The sequence below is a fragment of the Pinus tabuliformis genome, chromosome 2_2, assembly GCF_031772625.1.
Source record: "Pinus tabuliformis cultivar Carrire ecotype Pingquan chromosome 2_2, CPIR1, whole genome shotgun sequence".
In the NCBI taxonomy this organism is placed as follows: domain Eukaryota; kingdom Viridiplantae; phylum Streptophyta; class Pinopsida; order Pinales; family Pinaceae; genus Pinus; species Pinus tabuliformis.
In genome coordinates this window covers 462,406,125-462,424,598 of record NC_142300.1, presented here as the reverse complement: position 1 = coordinate 462,424,598, position 18,474 = coordinate 462,406,125, and the positions used below count along the sequence as shown (strand labels likewise).

At 41.7% G+C, this 18,474-nt stretch overlaps 1 protein-coding gene across 1 annotated transcript in view; it reads left to right on the top strand.

Moving 5' to 3' along the window:
- LOC149193294 (tRNA ligase 1-like) overlaps nt 1-18,474 on the top strand; it is a 317,173-nt gene that overhangs the window by 20,629 nt on the left and 278,070 nt on the right. The window lies entirely within an intron of this gene.

Here is an 18,474-nt window from a genome sequence, read left to right as displayed (position 1 = left end):
GCTAAATTTTTATGTCTCGACCATCTTCTGCATTCTATGGTACATTTACTGTTGTAAGTGGCCAAACTATGCATTTAACTTTATTTTTAGCTGCATTAACGTACGGGGCATTGTTCCAGGCTCGACCCAAAGTGTGGACAAGGGGTGGGGGAGGCTAACACCTTGTGGACCCATTGGACAAATGTGGACTTGGATGGGAAAAGTGTGAAAATGGGATTATAATGACTGGAGGGGAGTGAGATATATGGTGTTGGGAAGCGGGACCACGCAACCAAATTAGGGTTTCCCATGTAGTGCCACTCCTAAAGCTAGTAGCCAATAGAGGAGATCCCATGAGACTAGGATGCAAGATTAACCAACAAGTTGGGAGAAGGGAGTAGGAGTACAATCCAAGTCCATTTTTTTTGTCGAATCCCTCGTAATCCATGTCCAAATGTGCCCAAGAAAAATAGGCATAAACACCCAATTACATAATGAAAAGCCATACCTTCGGGGCTAGAAAGCCCACCTTCAAACATATGATCATAACAGATGGGTGAGGGCACACAATGGTTGGCTTAGGTGGTGGAAAATGACGGGAGATCGAGCTATCTGGTGGATTCAAGGGGCTGCTGTTGTCGGCTAAAGACAAAGTTAGGAGAAAATTTCTCCTAGAAGGGTCACCCACTGGTGGTGGGTAACATCTGGCTCCAATTGGGACATGAGCTCTTAGTAGAGTGCATTGAACCATGTACTTGAATGGGGAGGTCATGAGAACACCAACAATCTCTTGGGACTGCAGACTTGTTACTTGCACATCAAAGATGAAGGAAATGGGGCAACATGCTTCTATGACATCCCTTGATCACCCATGCTTTTATTAGTCCATAAAATGAAGAAGAAATAAAATCTAGTCTAAAATGAAAATTTAATCTACGTGCACCTAATCTAGTATGATAACATACTATGATATTACGTTTTGATGCTAAAATCAATATGCAATTCATCCTACTCCAATATGCATATTACACTTTGCAAGTGCTAAGTGTAGTCATAGAGGCAATGCAACAGTGGATTAGTATAAGAACACCTGCTCTTTTGCTTACTTATGCAAGAAATCTGTGATGTCCTCAACGAATTGAGGACCAATCGACTTAGTAGCCTATTTGTCCCCGTAAGTGTGCAAAAGTGGTTATAATGAGCGAAGGGGAGGGAGATATGGTGTTGGGAAGCGGGACCACACAACCAAAATCAAGGTTTCCCATGTAGTGCCACTCCTAAAGCTAGTAGCCAATAGAGGAAATCCCACGAGACTAGGATACAAGATTAACCACCAAGTTGGGACAAGGGAGTAGGAGTACAATCCAAGCCCATTTTTCTGCCAAATCCCCCCGCTAGTCCATGTTCAAATGTGCCCAAGAAAAGCAAGCATAAACACCAATTACATAATGAAAAGCCATACCTTTTGGGTGGGAAGGTCCACCTTCAAACATATGAACAAAACATATGGGTGAGGGCACACAATGGCTGGCTCATGTGGCAGAAAATGATGGCACATCGAGTTATCTGGTGGCTGCAAGTGGCTGTTGGTTGAAGACAAATCTAGGAGAAAAATTCTCCTATATCGGTCACCCACTGGTGGTGGGTAATTGGACCCTAAGTGAGTGCATCTAATGTTTGTGTGTATAAGTGGGGCAGATGATGAGGCCATCACATAGCTCCAAAATGTGCTCTAGGTAGAAAGATATCTTCAAGTCCAGGCTTGTAGGGGGTGAGATCCAAGTGACTTGAATGTACAATCTATATATATCCTCTTTGATAGCCTACTTCAATACATGTTTAGTCAACAAGAGATGGTTTGGTGCATCAAGGGAGAATTTGAATGGGAGAAGGTGCTTTGGGGAGATTTTAATCATTTGAAGAAATCAAGATGCCTCTCAAAACCAACCTCGTGCTTGACTTGGGAAAGAATTTGAAGAGAGAGCCTCGTAGGAGTGGAGTACAAGGCAGGGATACCTTTTTGCCTTGTCATAGTGCCCTTGAGAGTTTAGACTATATGAAGGAAATAAATCAAGTGAAAGATGACCTTAAGGCGAAAAGGGTGGGATGCTAGACTCTGCCTCAATGATGGGATGTGGAACCATTTGCTTGCGTCAGATGATGTGCTCGAGAAGCAAGGTTAGTACGCTCTTTAGTCTAGTCCAATTTGTTTGCAACATGTTTAATCCCAATATTTCGGAGCCATAGAGAACTATGGGTTTGTTAATTGCCTCCATGAGATAGATTTGGGTTGAGATGTCTTGAAACTGCCCTTGGAAGCATTGTCTGTGATGAGGGCTAGGGAATCATACCCTTACTGATTTGGGGTGCAGAGCTTGCCAGAAACCAAAACGAGGCCCTGTGAACTATACTCCCATGTGAGTTTAAGATGTGGTAGTCCCTTGGTCATAGAAATGTAAGTCTGTAAGGGTGCTCTTCGATGAAATGAAGATCAAAACCTTGGTTTTACCTAGATTGATCATCAGTTGTTGAAGATCACAAAAATTGGCCAGTTTGTCAATCTATCTCTATAAGCCCGTGGGAGTAGAGGCCAACAGGACCAATTCATCAACTAGTGGGGCAGGGAGATTAGCACATGATGTAGAAGACTACTGTCACCCTATTAGGTATGCTCACGAAGGAAGGAATCTAGCTCATCAATATAGATCCCAAAGAGGGTTGTTGAGAGGTGACACCCCTGTTTTACACCAATGGTACTTTGGATGAAATCAGAAAAGTTATGTGCCATCTTGAGGCATTCCAAAACCAATGTCTTAGGGTTCGCTAAACTTTAACCTTGAGGTTCGAAGTTCGGCAAACCTCAAAACAAAGTTTAGATTTATTTCAAGATCACGTCACGTGCGGTTTGTATGTTTGGTTCAACCTCGTCATAGTCTAGTAGAAGGTAATTAGGCTTGGAGATATGCATGAAACCCTAAAACACTATTATAGATACATAATCTCGAAGCTTATTTTTTCGTGGCCAACAATTATTATCTGGTCTTGTTTTTGTAGTTTTTGTAATGTGTCAAGTTTGGTTTGGCGACTCTTTGCATGCGGCTCTCTGCATGCATATCTTTTAGAAAACCGTACGCTGCTAGTTGCGATTTGGAAAAAGAGTAGAGCCAAGGTGAATATCGATGCTACATGTGCCCTTGCTCATGGAGAATTTTGTTGGCTTTATCGATTATATACGGTTTGGTGCGTCACTCCGGATCCTCCCATCACGACTGTGTTTTATGTGCCAGGTCCCAAATGCATTGTGTACCTCATTCTCATCTTGGTTCGTTGTGGCCATGTTTTATATGCCGAGGTCCCAAAAGCCATTGGTAACTCACACTTGTTGCAGTCTATCATTTGGATCCGTTTATTTTAATTTGAGAAGGTAAATTATATTAGATAAATATATATAATTTACGACAAAATCTTTATTCAAATATAAAGTTTTATCACTTTATATAAACTAATATTTTATTTCACATGTTTTTTATAATGTAAACGTATTATTATATTATATATAATATATATGTGTAATATATATGAATTTTTATGATAGAAATATGTTTAGAATCTTTAATATATATATATATATATAGAGAGAGAGAGAGAGAGAGAGAGAGTCGAATTTAATGTTGCATCTAATTCTAATTTTATCAAGTCTCGTGATGGATGCCAGTTGGATCTCAGATATGCCAATGTGTTATTCTGTTTGGAATAATCTTCCCTCGGGATTGTGTCAAATGCTTTCAGAAAACAAGTGTATGCCTTTGAAGAGCGATTCCTCGATAATGGCTTGAAGTGTGAAGATGTGATCAATCATTTTGTAGTTGGGGTAGAAACCTGCTTGCCCTCTAGCCCTGAGATGATGAATATCTAGCTCCTTAGCAAACCATTAGTGTAATACTGTGGCATAAATCCTAGACAATGTATGATCGACCATGATAGTTAGATAATTGTTTGGGTTTAGAACTCCTCCTTGATTTGTGAATTGGGTGATAAAGTGTCTATCCCTGGGGGGGGGGACTTGAACATACACATTGTTAAATAAGTTAGCGATATGAAAATCAAGAGATTGTATACCATGCTTAAGGAATTCGGCTTGAAGCCGTTCTTGTTGCTTTGTTAGTACATATAGCTTTGACTACTCTCTTAACATTCCACGTGGAAAGTTGGGAGGGAGGGGAAAGGGGGAAGGGGAAAGGGACAAGGAAATATTGGTGGGAGGTTGTCCAAGAATATTGTGAAGGGAGGTAGTGTGGGGAAAATGGTTTGTGTCATGTCCCTTCTCAAATACATTTGCAATAGGGTGTTGCTTCACAATTTTGCACAATTTTGGCTAAGGAAGAGAACCTGACATTTTCGACTTAGGGACTTAAGAGGCAATTCGATTTTATTTTGCTGCTGGTCAAATGTGGGGGCCACCCACATGAGAATTCGGACTGGGCCATTCGAATCGCTTGGAGGGAAGTCGAATAGCTGGATGGAGGGGCCCACATGAGGCAAGGAAGGCCCAAGGAGTTATAAGGAGGAAGAAGCTCTCATTTGGATTCATTCTTACACCTTGCAATCAAAATTACTTGACTGTTCACTCTGCTGTTTAGCTGAGTCAACTGACTGTTTAGCCACGAATCTCTCAAGCAGGAGATTCAACCTTTCCTTCGGGGGACCTTCCGTGCCCGCCCTAGGGAGGCAGTTCCATAGTCATTTCAGGAGATTCGGGAGTGTGTTGCAGCATTCCCATTCAACCACAAACAGGGAGTGCGTATTTCTGGCTAGCTGGAGAATACACAGGAGGAGTTGGAGCTATCAGTGATCAACCATTTGTCGAGAGAGTTAGAGGATTGGGAGAGCAGCAGTAGACTAACATTCCTTGTGATTTTTAGAGCTAGCATCCCAACAGTTCGAATCACTGGGCTTGGGGACAGTGCAGAGGGCCAGTCCAACATTTTCGTGGAGCTTAGGAGCAGGTGCCATAGGTCAGAAGCCCATCTGGGAAGTCAGGGGATTGATAGCAGGGGTCAACCCAGCACTTTGGGACCCTTTCTAGGAGGATTTACAGGAAGATTCCAACAGGCCCAGTTTTGCAATTGCAGCTGAATTTGGGCTCCAAGGGGTTCAAATTTCAAAATTCTAAACTAGCCAAATTCATTCGTGGGGTTTTTTTGGGTTTAGGCCAAGGAGTACGGGGTTAAAAGCATATAGTTTTCTGGGCATAAGAAGTGGACCTTTCGGCCATTCGAACCTAGCAGAAAGGCAATTTTCTTGGCAGCGCAGTGCAGATTGGTGCAACAGTTGGAGCAATCATTGATTTAGCGATTTACTCACCTGAGTTTGGTCATGCATGTCCACTGAGACAAGCCCAGGTACACCATTCTATTATCCATTGTATTTTGCCCTCAAAGAAGTAATAAAATGGCTCAACAATTCCATATTTGCAACATTTCTATGGGTGTTTAATGTGTATTTCGTTTTTATATTTTGCTGCACAAATATTTTCTCTATATCACTTATATTCCTATTTAGGAACATTACAGTGGTATCAGAGCCTAGTTCTTGGCTCAGTTGTGGGGATTGTCTCCTATGAGAGAAGGGGACCAACAAAACATCACCTACCGAAGGTAGAGGTACCGGAGCAGAGAAAGAGAGCTGGAGATTACTCCAAACATGGAGGACAGAGGGAAAGTAGTGGTAGAAGAGGAGGACATGGTGGAACCCAAGAGCAGGGAAGAGATGGCTTTCGACAACCTCCTGAGAGCCCTGAATGACTTAGCCAAGGGTCAGAAAGATATGCTGGAAGAGATCAAGTCGCAGAACAGAGAGAGGACCACTCCTAGAGGGTTTCTGTTTGGGGAAACTTCTGGGGCCTCTCAGCCATTTGATCATCCCTCACCAGCAACGCAACACCCATCAACTAGTGGGCCAACTCGTGCCACATTGCGTTCTTTTGTACCAGTGGCATAAATCGGACCTGCAAGGGGTGAACACCCCATTCAGATGGGAGACTATTTCAGAGAGTGGCAGTCTATGGATGTAGGCTTTAGGGAAGCACTCTCTTGCAGAGTGAGAAGAACAAGGGTTATGGAGGACATGGAATCCGGAACTACGAGTTGTAGAGGACCATAGGGAGGATGTACTTCCCTACTTTCGATGGCATTGCCAAGTGCACGGCTAGGGGCTTGGGTTGAGAAGATGGACACCTACTTCCAACTCAACCAGATGATAGAGCAAGAAGCCATCAAGATGGCCACGCTGCACATGGAGGGGGGAAGTCCATGACTAGTGGTTTCATGGCTTGGCCACCCTAGGGCATGCCAATGTGGCTCCTTATGAGGACTTCACTAGGAGGGCGGTGGAGCGTTTTGATGAGAGAGATCCAGAGGCCCATTTCAGAGAGTTGACCCAATTGCGCCAAACAGGGAACCCAGAGCAGTACATCTCAGAGTTTCTGCGAGTATCAGTGATGGTTCTGGATCTATCAGAGGCTAGGAGGGTGTACACCTTCATTGAGGGCTTACTTGAGCCCTTGTGTGGACTGGTGAAGTCACACAGACCCTCCACGTTGCAGGAAGCAGTTTTGTGCACTAGAGATCTACAGGGGGCCATCCCCAAGACTAGAGCACCTTTTCCTGCACGGACCCCTTTTCCACAAAAGGGGCATGAGACTAGACCTCCACCTTAGAGGACCACACAGGGGCGGGGGCAGCTAGATGATGAGACACGAAAGGACCTCAGGAGGAGGAAGTTGTGCTTCACATGTAGGGAGCCTTGGGCACCAGGCCATCGGTGCATTGCCGGTAGAGCACACTATATTGAGGTTTTTTCTGACAGTGACCAGGAGGATGAGGTGGAGTAGGAGTGTGGTGTGGGAGATGGTGAGAGTCTGATAGATAGAGGGCCACCATCACCACCTCCACAGGGAGGGGCATCCCTTGCCACATCCGGGGGAGTCCTTGCTTCCTTATGCGGGATTCCCAAATTTTTGACATTGAGGATCAAAGGCACTGCACAGGGGGCAATGGGTGTTAGTCGTAGTTGACAATGGAGCTACCCACAATTTCATATATGTCTAGTTGGTTCAGAGGAGGGGCCTCACCACGGCTGAGTTCAAGGGCTTTTTAGTCCTAATACTAGGTGACCATACCATACAGTGCACTTGATACGTGCCTTCCTTGACAATAGTTATGGGGAACTGCTCCATGACAGACCATTTCTTTGTGCTCGATGTGCCAGACACCAACGTGGTGATGGAGTCCAGTGGCTGTATTCCCTTGGGCAAGTCACGACATATTGGAGGAAGCCAAAGATGGAGTTGATTGGGCCAGATGGCAAACCAGTAGTTTTGAGAGGCATGCTGTGTTATCCACCTCAAACAGTCTCAACCCACAGGATGGAGGCAAATCTGCGACATGGGGACATTGCATGGGCAGTAGAGTTGAGGATTTCAGAGGCTGGGGGATAGGCTCAGCCACCACCACCAGACATACAGGCTTTGCTGGACAAATACGCAGTTGTGTTTGGGGACATTCCACCAGGGCAGCCACCAGACAGGGGATTTGAGCACACTATTGAGTTGGAGCCGGGTGTGCAGGTAGTGATCACCACCCCTTATAGGCATCCCAAGGCCTATAAGGACGAGATAGAGAAGGCCATTCAGGAGTTGTTAGCATTGGGCCATATCAGGCCAAGTTCCAGTCCCTTTGCTTCTTTAGTAGTACTGGTGAAGAAGAAGGATGGAACCCTTCGTATGTGCATTGACTACTGGGCCCTCAACCGGAAGACATTGAAGAACCTGTACCCCATTCCCCACATAGATGAGCTGATGGATGAGCTTCAAGGAGTCAAGTACTTCTCTAAGTTCGATCTGCGTTTAGGGTACCACCAGATTAGGGTGAGGGATCAGGATATCCCTAAGACAACTTTTCAGTGCCACTATGGGCACTTCGAGTTCCTGGTCATGCCATTTGGGCTGACCAACGCTCCGACCACTTTCCAGTCATGCATGAACCATGTCTTTTGGGGACAGTTGAGGAGGTTCATGCTGGTTTTCTTCGATGACATTTTGATTTATAGCCGGACATGGGAGGAGCATCTCCAACACTTGGAGGAGGTACTACACATCCTGGAGGAGCAACAATTTTATGCCAAGCTATCCAAATGTGAGTTTGGTTTGACAGAGATACTCTACCTAGGGCATATCATCGGTGCTGATGGGGTGAAGGTCCATGAGGAGAAGATACGGGCCATCCGGGATTGGACGATACCCTGAGATGTGAGTGCGTCGATGGGATTTTTGGGCATTTGCACCTACTACAGGAAGTCTGTCAAGGGGTTCTCAGAGTTGGCAACACCGTTGACCGATGTGACCAAGAGAGGGGCTTTCACATGCATTGATGGAGCACATGTTGCCTTCGATCGCCTCAAGGAGGTGATGAGCAGTTTTCTGGTCTTAGCACTTCCAGATTTTTCCCAGCCCTTCATCGTGGAGTGTGATGCATCCGGGGTGGGAGTTGGAGCATTTTTGTCATAGGAGGGGCATCCCATTGCTTTTGAGAGTCGGAAGCTCCTACCGCATGAGCTGTCATATTCCATATATGACAAAGAAATGTTGGCCATCATGCATGCATTGGCCAAATTCCGACAGTACTTGTTGGGCAACAAGTTTCGAGTGAAGACTGATCACAACAATCTTCATCATTTCATGGAGCAGCAGGGCCTCAATGACAGGCAGCAGAGATGGGTCACAAGGTGAAGGCCTATGACTTCGACAGAGTATGTGCGGGGAAAGCACAATGTGGTGGCCGATGCTCTATCTCGGAGACCAGTTGTTTTGTCCCTCGTGAGTATTTGCCATGATTGGAAAGCTCAACTATTGGTGGAGTACTCCAAGGACAGGAGGGCATGCGAGGTCTTGGAGGGTACCCATGCAGATGAGCGTTACTGAGTGATGGATGAGGTCATCTATTACAAGGGGCACATTTTCTTAGTACCCAACTCGTAGTTGAGAGAGAGGGTGCTCCAGGCAGCACATGACTCACCATTATCCGGGCACCAGGGGTTCCAGAAAACATATATGGTAGTCAGGGAGAGATTCACATGGAAGGGCCTCAAGGGGGACGTGCTGAAGCACGTACAGGAGTGTGAGGCATGTCAGAGGAACAAGGGGGAGCTAATCCACCCTGCAGGATTGCTACAACCACTTCCCATCCTCGAGGGGAAATGGGAAAGTATCTATATGGATTTCATCATAGGGCTCCCCATAGTTCAGGGAAAGGACTACATCTACGTAGTGGTCAACAGGTTGACCAAATATGCCCACTTTTTCGCCATCCCCACCCGATACACGGTTGCACAGGTTGCAAAGTTGTTCTTTCGGGAGATCTTCAGGTTGCACGGGCTCCCCAAGAACATTGTGAGTGACAGGGACAACAGGTTCATAGGAAGCTTTTGGCGTGAACTTTTCAGATTGGTTGGGACCGAGCTCACCCCTAGCACCAACTACCATCCTCAGACAGATGGCCAGACCAAGAGGGTTACTCAGTGGCTGAAGGGGTACCTGAGGAACTACGTGACTGGTTAGCAGAGGGCTTGGATTCAGTGGTTGCATCTGGGCGAGTACTGCTACAACACCACTCACCCCCACTGACATTGTTTTTGTAGACAGTCGGGCCCCAAAGGCCAAACACTAGGTCTAAGAGAGCCAAGACATCCTCAAGGGCTCTGATGTTGAAGTTTCTAAGTCTACCGGTTAGAAACCCTCCATGCACTTTACTGATTTATTCCTACCTACTTGTTCTGTTAATTAACAAGTTATTTATCATGTAAATATTGAAAATAAATACAAGTGCATGCTCAACATATTATAGATCATCAACTGAAGGAAACAGAAACACACACACAAATGACACCGTTATTTTTGGACTAATGACCCTGGAAAAACCCAATGCGAGAAAAGCGGTGCAACTATCTGAGGGTTTTATTATTAAGCAACTCTTTTTTGAGTACACTGGGTGCCAAACTGGCTAACCTGACAAAGATAAAAAATCTGGCAGCAATACCTCTCTTCGGAATTAGGTATTTGGAAAGCCTGCTCCACGAAATCCCTCTCCAGCACTATCTGAAGCCTAGCGTTAGCCTTGTTGGCCTCTGCGTCAGCCTACTGAGGCTCTGCGCAACCTCTTTGGCTCTCTGTGTCACTCCTGCAGCCTTTGCATGGACGACGTAGGCCCTGCTGGCTCTGCGCAGTCTCTACTGCCTCTGCGTGGCTCTCTCTGGCTTTGCGTCTGCCTCTCTCTGCTTCTGCGCTGGTCTCTTAGCACTATCCCTGCCTCTCTGCCTCGTACTCACTGCCCCTCGTTGGAACTGATCACTGATTCTATCTCTCTTAGCAAACCCCACTCTAGAGAATAGAATGACTAATCACTCTGGTGTGTTCTCCAAGTGACCCTCAAGCCTCCTCTTATACTTTTCTCGTTGACAAATCAACGGTCGAGATTAAGTCCCTAATTGACGGCTAAGATTAAATTTGGCTTGATCCATGTCTTTTGGACCATTCTAACACAATTTTATATTAATTCACATTAATATTTTAATTTCCCCAAGTTTCGAATTAGGGACTCCATTAAAAATATTAATTATTTTAATGTCTCCCGAATTGTTTAGAATCTACCCAAACCCTTTCTGGGTATTGGAGATCTCATGTGCCCTAACCTCTCCACCAAATTTCGTGGCTAGATCACATCCAATGCTACCCCAAATCAACATCTCAAGGATAACTTGGTTGCAGCCCAAAATCAGCAGAAGGTGTACGCAGATTGACACAGGACAGAGAGGCGTTTTGAGGAGGGGGACTTGGTGTACCTCTGGCTACAGCCTTACAGGCAATCCATGCTGAAGCAGAAGGGGGCCGAGAAGCTACAACCACACTTCTATGGGCCCTACCGGGTGATTAGACGAGTTGGAGAGGTGGTCTATGAGCTAGAACTGCCTCAAGGGAGCAAGATCCACAATGTATTTCATTTCTCATGCCTTAAAAAGGTGTTGGGACAACAGGTGACAACAACAGCTAATTTAACCACACTGGATGATGAGGGCCACTTGGTTTTGGAACCTGAGGCCATCTTAGATAGTAGGGAAAGGAAAATGAGGAGCAGGACCATCAGGGAGTTCTTGGTGCGTTGGAAGAACTTGCTAGATGAGGATGCCACCTGGGAGGGTGAGCACATTTTGGAGCACCTAGCGTTGAGGTTGCTTGAGGGCAAGCAACATTTGGGAGGGGAGGATTGTTATGTCCCTTCTCAAATACATTTGTAATAGGGTGTTGCTTCACAATTTTGTACAATTTTGGCTAAGGAAGAGAACTCGACATTTTTGACTTAGGGACTTAGGAGGCAATTTGACTTTATTTGGCTGCTAGTGGAATGTGGGGCCCACCCACATGAGCATTTGGACTGGGCCATTCAAATGGCTTGGAGGGAACTTGAATAGCTGGATGGAGGGGCCCACATGAGGCGAGGAAGGCCCAAGGAGTTATAAGGAGGAAGAAGCTCTCATTTGGATTCATTCTTACACCTTGCAATGAAAATTACTTGATTGTTCGCTTTGCTGTTTAGCTGAGTCAACCGACTGTTTAGCCACGAATATCTCAAGCGGGAGATTCAACCTTTCCTTCAGGGGACCTTCCGTGCCCGCCCAGGGAGGAAGTTCCATAGTCATTTCAGGAGATCCGAGAGTGTGTTGCAGCATTCCCATTGAGCCACAAACAGGGTGTGTGTATCTCTGGCTAGTTGGAGAATACGCAGGAGGAGTTGGAGCTATTAGTGATCAGCGATTTGTCGAGAGAGTTAGAGGATTGGGAGAGCAACAGTAGACCAACATTCCTTGTGAGTTTTGGAGCCAGCAGAGCTAGCATCCCAGCAATTTGAATCACTGGGCTTGGGGACAACGCAGAGGGCTAGTCCAACGTTTTCGTGGAGCATAGGAGCAGGTGCCATAGGTCGGAAGCCCATTCGGGAAGTTAGAGGATTGATAGTAGGGGACGACCCAGCACTTTGGGACCATTTCCGGGAGGATTTACATGTAGATTCCAGCAGGCCGAGTTTTGCTGTTGCAGCTGACGTTGGGCTCCAAGGGGGCCGAATTTCAAAAGTCTAAACCAGCCAAATTCCTTCGTGGGTTTTTCTGGGTTTAGGCCAAGGAGTCCGGGGTAAAAGCATATAATTTTTTGGGCATAGGAAGTGGACATTTCAGCCATTCGAATCTAGCAAAAAGACAGTTTTCTAGGCAGCGCAATGCAGATTGGTGCAACAGTTGGAGCAGTCATCCATTCAACCGTCTTCTCACCTGGTTTTGGTCATGCTTTTCCATTGAGACAAGCCCAGGTGCACCATTCTATTATCCATTGTATTTTGTCCTCAAAGAAGTAACAAAATGGCTCAGCAGTTCCATATTTGTAGCATTTCTATGGGTATTTAATGTGTATTTCGTTTTCATATTTTGCTACACAGATTATTTGCTTTATATCTCTTGTATTGCTATTTAGGAATATTACAGTTTGGGGATCAAGGCTAGATGAAATAGTATGGGATCAAGGAATGGCATGTCGTCTGAGGGAATCACATAGTTCCCATCACCTGGAGAATTGCACGCTTTTTATAACGAAGGAGGTTATGATATGCTTGTCTAAGGTGAGGAGAGGAAGATGGGTTGTGTGTGAGGATGAGACAAAGCTGCTTGTGGAGGGATTTGCATTCATCATCAAACCAAATCTTAATGGGGTAGAAGTAGTGTTTTCAGAACATGACCTAATCGGTTTGAATCGGCCAGTCCGACTGATTGGAGGGGAAAACTAGTTCAGATTGGCCTCTTGAACCGTTTTTTTCGAACCGACCATTTTCACCGAACCAGTCGTTTAGGTAAAGTCATGTACAATGCAACACGTGGGGCTTGTTTTGCTATTTTTTATTTTATTTTTTCTTAATTGGCTGTTCTCCCATAGTAGGTGCCTAATATTCAAGCCTATGGCCTAACTATTGCTATGCAGTTCATGGTAATGTTGATTCTCATCCTTTTACTTGAATTTTTAACATTACCATGAAATGACTCGGGATGTTTGAAAGTGGTTCCGAAGTTATTAGATTTCATATGGAGAAAATAGAATTCTAGATACCACTCAAAATCCAACAAGTTTAACAATTTTTTAGGGTTTCAGGATTGGGGGGATTGCAACATTTCCATTGGATTTTGTCATGTACAAGGTTATAAAACTCGTATTTAATCAAGAGCACCAAGGCCTCTTTGTACCTTGATGTTAGTGGCATTGGTTTTCAAACTCCTATATCACGATCCTACTAAAAGTGTACCCATCACTCAAACAAAATCTTGAATGGACATGCTAAGCATTTTCTATCTTATTTTAATGCTTAGATGGTGATATTGATGATGAAGATCCCAATATAGGTAAAGATTTTGATGATATGTAGCTATTTGTTGTAGTATGGTTTTTTTTGGATGTTAGAGGCTATCTAGGGCCTGCGTTTCTGATGTATTTTATGTTTAAAGATGGATAACACTCTGTGTTATTTTGTTTATGTGCATCTTTACATGCTATATAAATGAGAACTTTTGCTTATTTGTGTATAAATGGTTTGGACTCATATGGATGCACATGAATATATATGTTTTCTTTAAAATTTGAATATTTGCACTGAGAGGCACTCTCCAGCGTAGCGTGGAAAAGAAGTCGTAATGTTTTGTTCTGTGAGCATTTTGATTTGGTCAAATTACATAAAAATAAAAAAATTAAATAAAAAATTAAATTATTAATTAAATTAAAATTGAGATAAAATAGTCAATTTACCATTGGCATTTTTTGTGTTAAGTAAATATTTTGACTCTTGTTATAAAATTAAATTAAAAAAAATTATTAATTAAAATAAAATTGAAGTAAAATAGTCAAATTAAGGTAAAATAGTCAATTTATTGTTAGCAGTTTTTGTGTTATGTAAAGATTTTCACTGAGTTTTGATAAACCATGGCTTTTCCCATGTTATTCTTCTCTAATGTAGCCTATTTAACACCATAAAACTTCAATTCCCCACATAAAAATAACCAAGCATTTGATCCATATTCCGATGGATGACTCTGGAATTTGGGATAGAGAAACATTTTTCCTTCTCTTCCCATATGTTATCTTAATAGGCTTCAATTATTATTGGTAAAGGTAAAACCGTAGCATGAAGTTTTCTGTAGGGAAACCTACAAATCAACTAGGATCTTACAATACCCATAAGAGGGGATTATCGAAATTCCAAATCCATTGCGCAACATCGCTTAGGCTTCAATGATTATTGGTAAAGGTAAGCTGTGACATCAAACTAAAGCGTTGATTCAAAGTTATGTTTTTTGCATTTCTCATTTGCTTTCAATACTTTTTATGTTTTTTCCTTTTTGTCCTTTGTATTCTAAATGTTTCTGGTAATTTCGGTGAGAGGCACTCTCCAACCCAGTATGGAAGAGAAGTTGTAATGTCTTGTCCTGTAAACATTTTGCCTTTGTCAAATTACATGCTAATAAAAAAAAAATAAAAATAAAAAATTATTCATTAAAATAAAATTGAGATAAAATAGTCAATTTACCATTGACAATTTTTGTGTTCGGTAAACAGACTCTCTCCTGTTATAAAATTAAATTAAAATAAAATTAAAAGTAAATTACATAAAAATAAAATATATAAATAAAAAATAAAATTATTAATTAAAATAAAATTGAGATAAAATAGTCAATTTACCATGGCAGTTTTTGTGTTAAGTAAATATTTTGACTTCTATTCTAAGATTAAATTAAAAAAAATTATTAATTAAAGTAAAATTCAAGTAAACTAGTCGATTTACTGTTAGCAGTTTTTGTGTTATGTAAAGATTTTGACTCCAGGTATTGACAACCCATGGTTTTTTTCTCTAATGTAGCATATTTAACAACATAAAACTCCAATTCCATACATCAAAATAACCAAGTGTTTGATTTATATGCTGATGGATGACTTTAGAATCTGGGACAGAGAAAACATTTCCCTTTTTTCGCCATATGTTTCCTTAATAGGCTCCAACTATTATTGGTAAAGGTAAGCCATAACATGAAGTTTTCTGTAGGGAAACCTACAAATCACCTCAGAGCTTGCAATACCCATAAGAGTGGATTATCGAAATTCCAAATCCATTGTGCGGCATCGCTTAGGCTTCAACTATTATTGGTAAAGGTAAAGTCGTGGCATCAAACCAAAGCTCTGATTCAAAGTTATGTTTTTTGCGTTTCTCTTGTGCTTTCAATACTTTTTTATGTTTTTTGCTTTTTATTTTCTTTGTATTCTTAATGTTTCTGGTAATCAATATCATAGTGCGAAACCATAAAATGGGTATATGGACGAAACCACAAGATAGGTTCATGGAAGAAACCAATTAAGTTTCCAGCTTTTGAAAATCTGATGACCATTTTCATGAACTTCTAAATTAAACTTTGGTGCATAGTTATAGAATAGATCCATCTTTTTTTAAACACAAACCACATTGTTTTAGCAAAGTATTATGCTTATTATCATCTAATTAGGTTATATACATTTAGATTACATACATTCAATATTTTAAATTAATTATTTTCTCAATTATGTTTTCTAAATTTGAGATAAAATTAATAGATAAAAAAACTAAAAAATAAATATGAGAAGTTTTACTGTAATCTATAAAATGAATGTTAGGATATTCCGACAGATAGGAAATAGTTAAGGATAACTTGGTCTAGTGTAGAGTTCAGTAAAGTGTGTTTCTTTACTATGTACTTTTTGTAACTTACAATTCGACGGTCACGATATGTCCTAGACATGAAGTGATCCGACGGTTCATTCTCCTCGGTATTACTGACACTTGATCCGTGGCTTAACACCCGATTGGTCCATGATCTCTATTTAAAGAGCATGGAGGGTCATTTGTAAGGTGACCGTTCATGAGAGAAGCTTATGTAATTTTCTTTCTTTTATTAATACACTGCCTGAAGTGGTCGCGTTGGCTCAGGCCGTGACTGTTTCTTCTTTGAGGGTTTTAACCACGTCAAGAATACTGGTGTATTGATCTGTGATCTGTTTGTAAGCGGTGTCCTTTGGTGTTCTATTTGAGGAACTTACCGTGTAAATTCCTACATGGTATTAGAGCTATTTGAGGGTCGCATTCGTTGGTGATCCAAATCCGAAGCCGGTACAATTGCATCCGACTGTCATTTCCTAGATCCACTGTTTTTGACTGCTTCGGGCCTAGAGGACTGCTCTATTGTGTTAGGAGCATCTGTTCCAATGAGGAGCCCCTTTCGTTTCACACGAAAAGGTTTCCGTTAGCCCTAGCTATGTCATTTTTAAGATCTGGAGGTATACAGTCTTTATTTGCAGTTTTAGTGATTCATCTTTCTATTTATTTCAGTTTATTTAGCTCTTTGTTTTTTATTACCGGATCTATACCTTTCATTTTTGTGTATGCTCTTTGCCCTGCGACTTTATGCATTGGGCAAATCAGAAACATAAAGGAAGGATTTTTCTCATGCTTATGCTCTTTTCCGCCGCGCCTTAGTGTGATCTCGGAAAATCAGAAACATGGAGTAATATTTAGTTTTCGGTGAAAGCTAACTTCAAGCCATAAGGTTTGTTTTTTTTTTGCATGTCCGTGTCGGGTTGTGTGGTTTTTTGTTTTGTAGGTAAAAATGGCCTTTTCAAGTAAGCACGCACTCCAAAGCTTTAGTGACTAAAAAAAACCTCTTCCTCTTTTCAAAAAATTACTAACCTTTTAAACTAGCTCACTTGGTCCAAAGTTACTTTATGAGAATAGAGGTCTTGGGTTCAAGTCTCTTTTTTGTTGAGTTACTTCTTCAAAAAGCACATGTAACTTATGTTTTAAAGTTACTTTATGTAAAATTGTTCTCACCCATTATAAAAAGTGAGTCACTTATAATTCTAAAGTCTCTTTATCTTTTATTTAAGTTACAATTTAGTAGGTAGCTCATAAAGTACCATTGTAAAAGTGATTTTCACTTATTTATAAAAGTGGGTCACATACTTTTTAAAAAAAGTGAGCCAATTATATTAAGTTTGGAAAAATGGGTTTTTTTTTTTTAATATAACATTATCATTCATTTCTACACATTCACGTATTTTGTCGGCGTCTTCAACAACTTTTCTTCAAAAAGCCATAACTTCTTCATCCGGAAGCCGTTTTCAGTGCTATTTTTTTTGAATCAGCGTAATTTTTCAAGATTTTTCCATTGGAACACTTAGTTTCAACGTCTACAACTTCAGTTTATATTAAAATGGAAAGTCCATGCCAAGTTCTTATTGACAACACTAACTACTTCCAATGGGTGTCCTACATGGAGGATTTACATAGAAGTAAAGGTCTTTATAGAATAGCCTCAGACCAAGAGTCTAAACCTAAAGATGAAGATAAGGTAGTCAAATGGGAAAATAAGCAAGATTAAGCATGTGGGTTGATAGGGATGTCTATTTCTCCAGACCTTAGATTCCATATCGTAGAACTTGATATCCCGGATGAAGCAATGAAACAACTCAATTAAGTTTTTGGAATTAAAAATGAAATTAGAGCCCATCAACTCGAAGATGAGTTGCTTACGTTGGACCCCAATAATTTTTCTTCCATTGAAGATTTTTTGTCCAACTTCAAGACCCTTAGACTTCTCTTGGAAGATGTTAAGGTTAAGAAAGAAGATGGTAGCCTTATCTATTCCATTCTTACTAAGTTAGGACCAACCTACTTTGTGTTTGTTTCCACCTTCCATTCTACTAGAGAAGCCTTTATTTCTCAAGGACAAGCCTACAAGTCCCCCTCTTTTGATGCCTTTTGTGATTATTTAATAAGAGAACAAAAAAAACTCTTAGCCTTAGCTGCCTAGCAACAACCAAGTTCAAGGAATCCTAAGAAGCAGCATCTTAAAAAGAATGGTCCTAAACCAACCAAGGGTCATAAGCACTTTCAGTCTTGAAATGAAAAATCAATTCAACAAAATGATAAGGCAAATAAAAACAAAGGGAAGAAGACTGATAGACATTGCAACTTTTGTAATCGAGATGGCCACTTAGAATCCAAATGCTTTAAGAAGATGGAAGCCTTGGAAGCAACGATGAAGAAGCATAACATCTATTTGGAGCACTCTTCAACTTCAACTTCATTTTCAGGAATAACACTTTGTGCATGTGGTTGTCAAGCATCTCGGTTTGGTTATGCACTAAATGTATCTTCTTCTTCTCATTTTCATGAGTGGCTCATTGATTCTGGAGCTTCTTATCACATGGCCAAAAACAAAGCCATGTTTTCTTCTTTAAATGATTGTAACACAAAATATATATGTTGGTGATGATAGATCTCTTAGTGTTGTAGGGACTGGAACTATTCATCTAGACAATGGTCA